The 5,000-nt window shown below is 44.5% G+C and overlaps 1 protein-coding gene across 3 annotated transcripts in view; it reads left to right on the forward strand.

Moving 5' to 3' along the window:
* LOC126571592 (tyrosine-protein phosphatase Lar) overlaps positions 1 to 5,000 on the forward strand; it is a 201,943-nt gene that overhangs the window by 78,581 nt on the left and 118,362 nt on the right. The gene's annotated exons all lie outside the window — the stretch shown is intronic.

Below are 5,000 nucleotides of genomic sequence, written 5' to 3' on the forward strand. Positions count from 1 at the left end.
TGCTAAAAATGCTTCTTCATTAAATTGGCAAGCCGCGAGTCATTTATAGTTCAGTTTTTTAGATCTGAAACTCTTCCGTTATTGAGATGTAAATCATTTTATTTCATTTTTATTAGAATTATTATTATTATTATTATTGTTATTATTGATTGTTGATTGGTTGTTATTAGATGAGCCGAGATTCATGCATCGCTTGTAGAACTTTGCAACCAACTGTACACAATCATGAACAATTAATCTCACTTCAACTTAAAAGTGTTTGTTTTTGATTGAATAGTTAAAAATGACTGGAGTGGCGATTGCCTACCGAGAGACAATGATAAACGACTCCTTTGAGGATGGACATGTGATGGACAATAGGCATTTAAATGTCGATAGTTTATGAGTTCAATCTGCTCAAGAACTTTTATTTCGGAAACTTGTTGAGTCAAACCTGATCGTACCAAGATTATACTAAAGTTTTATTAATAACACCTGCAAAACCATCAACAGCACCAAACATTCCCATAGACATTTATCGAGCTCAATCGAGCTGAATAATCAATCAATCAATCAATTAATCAATCGCGTAGAATCAATGAATAACGTGGAGGGTCATGCAATCGTGGCATGTAATATAGAAACTACAAAATTGTGAGTTATTATAACAGATTATTTTTTTGGGCAAAAAGTCAGAATAGTGGCCCTATTTGAATGTCCGATGATTAAATAGAATATGCAGCTACGGCATAACATTCCAATAATTTTGAAACACAGTTTTATTGTTTTAATGAATAAGTAGCAAGTATTAACATGCTTAAAAAATAGGAAGCTACACATGAAATGACAAATGTCTCCAAATTTTGCTAGCTTTTATATCATTTGAGAGTTTAACGATGGTTTGCCACTTCCATATTTGTGAACATAGAAAGTGTGGAGTGTACTAAAAAGATGGAAGAACATAGACTACCATATCCATTATACATTCCGTTGAATCTATATCCCGAAGATCTGAAAGCTAATGCAAGATCATCACGTTCAAAGTAGAGCGATGGTTGAGCACAGATGTTCGGACCAGCGAAATTCAGCGAAGATCATACTGCACCATAGCAAAGGAACCTCCCTTTCCTTCCTCCTGTGTGTGATTTTGCTACAAATTTGTGTCGAGGTAAAAAAAAAAGAAGCTTCCAGAGCTTCATTGGGTTGACGTAGGTGCAACGGGTTCCTGCCTTTCAGACGTAACCGGTGCTCAACTGTGTAGACGTGTAGCATGAGTGAGATAAATCGCAACCCACATAATGTAGAACGCGGTGCGCCTTTCCGAACTCGCTTGTGGACGATGGGTGAGAAAATTCATCGATTTCCTTGAGTCGCAGCAGTGGAAGCGACCTGATTGGCCCAGTGATATGGCAGTTGCCCGCTGGCTGTGGCCGTAGCACTAAAGCTAATCGTATTTGAAGACACTGCCTCTCAACGAACGCCAGACCAACGATTTCGTCCATCGACCGCTCGGTGCTCCGGTGGATGAGCTCTGATACATCAGTAATACACGAGCACATGTATGTTGTATGTTGGTAGCCCTGCCAGCCCATCTTTTACCACCGTCAGCGATTGCACACAAGACACAAGACGAAGCCTGGTTGTGAGCAGAAAAGGAAATAAAGGTACAGCGAGAGAGAGAGCGAGAGGTTAAAAGCAGAATCCAATCCTGGGTTCCTGGGAAGCTTTGCGATGCGGGGCACTCTTGACGGCTGGTGGTTTGGGGTGCTATTTACGAAAACATTTTGCTTTTCCGATAATCCGGATTATCTTTATTGAAATTTATCGTTATTTGTTCATGACATAATTTCTTCGCCATTGTTGGGTTTTTTTTTGGTGAAAGACAAGAGAAAGAAACGATCGGAGTCTGCTCACTGCTCCGTGGATCGATATGGATCCGTCGATTGAGGTGATCTGCGCTGCTACTTGGTGGTCGTAAGAGGTTGCAGGACCGCTTTTAGCGAACCACTCGTTTGGGAGCGAATTAAGACGTCCGTCCGTCGGTCGGTAGGTCGTAAATCTGTTTCTCTCCTCACCAAGGGCACCGTATTGGAACTGCAAACAACTGAAGCGCTGGGTGGAGTAGTACAGATTTAAGGATTTCCCAGAATGGTTTTAAACATTCAATAGGTGCTAAACCTTACCAACCAGCAACCGACGTACTCGTGGAGTGGAGTGGTTCGGCGAAATTCATCATTACGCATACAAAGTTCATCGACGGCTGTGGAGTCTTCGAAATCCGACATATGTAAGAGCGATTGTTCGATACCTAGGCCTCGCTGGAGCCCACCTACGGCAGCGAATAAATCAATTCAGGAACAATAAAACAGATTATTTGTGGCGCATTCTTTAGCGAATGATTACACGCCGTGCTATGTGTTTCCCCCGGCCGGAAAACGATGCCGGTGCCGTGGAGGAGGATCGTGGTTAGCTCCACTTCAGCACCATCCATTATTAAGTCACCCATCCGTGAGTAATCGACGCTCATAAAGTAAATATCTTCTCATTCATGAATGATAAATTCGGTTCACGGTTGTGCGGTTACAGTTGAGCTGTCTGCCTCGTCCCCTCTCGGCGTAAACCACATCTAAGGAACACCAGCTCTCTTAGCTATTCCGGGATCTTGTGGTGCGTTGCATTCTTGCAGGGAGATGAATTGCTGCCAATAGGCTGCATCTGACAGAGACCCTACCATGCCGTCAAGCGTTAGCGTAAGAGAGCGTTTTTTAATTGGCAAAAACCCAAACCAGAGCAGTGGGGCCGGACTATGTACACTTAGCTTCCACTCCAACCCAACTTGCTCTGGTAGGAGTGCAACCTAGCGCTTAGCATATTGATTCGGGAAATGTAGGGAATGGGTGAGTAGTCGGTATTTGAATGTGCTGCATTTAATGGGACTATCTGTCGTCGGAAAATGTGAGGTCAAGAAACGGCCGTCTGCTGGTGGCACAATGCCGTCTTTGTAAATTCAGCGCAACCTACTGCTGTGGGTCCTGTGCAATTTGTGCCATACCTTTCGATAAAAGATACTTTACTTCACCTAAATAGTTCATTTTACGACATTAGTAGCCATGTTCTGGCATCATGTTTTGAGTGAAAACATTCAACTTGTATGAAAGTTAGGTAGATCTTTACCAGTACTGAACTCTTTTAGTGACTTCTGCTGTTTTAGTGGTAAACTTTATTCAAAGAAGTAATAAACATGGAAATCGATTAGTGAGTGAACGAATAGTTCTTACAAGAAAATTATCATTGCAATAGCTTTCTTTTCCCTCATTTACCCGTCTTCAGTTAGCACAAAAAGCAAATAAGTGGCGCTAGTGATCCAAAAAGTGTTCCAAAAGATCCAGCCTGATGCGACGACAAGCAGAGACCCAACAACGGTAGCAGCATATAAAGCAACGAGCGACAAAGATAAGACTCTGGTGCCTATCGTAAATTGTGCTATCTGCGACCCAAAAGTTGAAATGGATCGTAAGGAAGAAATGTTATTACCATTACCGCCGGCATTCAACGGTTTGCTGTTGCTGCTGCTGCTGCAGGAAAAGTGCAACATCACTGCTCCGGGAGCAGCAGTGCGGCTGATGGTGCGGTAAAAATGTTGCAAAGAAAGTTCCGGCATCTCGCGATGATGCTGGTACCTATCAGCCTATGAGTTGGCTCGCCGAAACGAATCTTACAAGCGAAGGGCGAACGTCTTGTCCTTGCATCTGCCACATTTACACTATTCAATGGAGTTAGTCGGAGACTCGCGGGTTGGTTTCCGGAACAGCTCCACTGTTCGAGGCGCCGTGGACGTCGAAACGCCACTCACCTGCAGTGATAGCAGCATCGCGTTCCGGTAGTGGCCGGAAGGTGGCCAATCACAGTAACGAGCAGCGTGTTTTGATGTACCGTGCCGTGCCACTGCTGCGATAGTGGGAAATGTTAGCTAACCTTTCCAACGCGAATGTTGACATCTCTTTTCGTGTACGGAAGTGCGTAAAACCATGGCCGCTGCCGCTAGTGCTGCTGCTTGTCGTCAGCTCCATCGATGCTGGTGAACCTCCGGTGCATCCTTTCGGCAATGTGAAAGAGTGTGCGATATTGTGAACCGCTATAGGCGTGACGGCCGGCCACGGAGCAGCACATACGAACGATCAAGGTGTACCTTGAAGTGTTTGTTTGTATGTGTGCGCGCGACGTGTGTCTCATTGGGATGAAAAATTGCACGAGCGAGTGAGATAAAAAGAAGCATAAACAAACATCACCTCAGGATACCCATGGCGTGGTGTGATCCCAGGGATGTGTCGCATCCAGGCCCATTGCCCGTATGAAACGATTCCCTCGGTGGCCACTCGGCGATGGATGCAAAAAATGAAAATATTAATAATAAACGAAGCCTCACTTCAGCACCGAGGACGGGTACTCGTCGCGTAAGGTGCGACTACGGCCGCAGCGAAGGTGTGCGTTATTAGTGGAAAGCTCCCGGCGTCATGAAATACCTTCCGACAGATGGATAGCGCGGATGCTGATGCGAGGAGCATTGTTCAGCTGCCTGCACCCTTCTTCCGCCAGATAGCCGCCGCGGAGAGTGAAGTGAAACAGTAAAACCGGTACAGCAATCGTGGATCCACCACTACAGACCACAAAATAGCGTTGCCGTTTATCGCGAACTATTTCTGCAAAATAAGGCTAAATACGCTGATGTCCTTGGTGTCCATGATATGTATGGTGTCTGTGTTGTGAGTGAAATATCGTAAAATTACGATATGAAATCGATGCTCCACTAGAGCATAATGGAGAAAATAGAATACCGTAGTATGTGCAAGTGGTGTTACAAATAAATCTAGTGAAATTGGCAAATTATCTGTGATTGTGTGGTAAATTGCTCCGGTTCTCTGCCATGTGAAGATAGTAGCAGAGTTGGTTGCTACAAAAGAGGAAGCGTACCGTTTTCGATGGTCAACTGATGTGCTGCAAGTGATTCGATTCGAAGTCCC

The sequence above is a fragment of the Anopheles aquasalis genome, chromosome 2, assembly GCF_943734665.1.
Source record: "Anopheles aquasalis chromosome 2, idAnoAquaMG_Q_19, whole genome shotgun sequence".
Lineage (NCBI taxonomy): Eukaryota > Metazoa > Arthropoda > Insecta > Diptera > Culicidae > Anopheles > Anopheles aquasalis.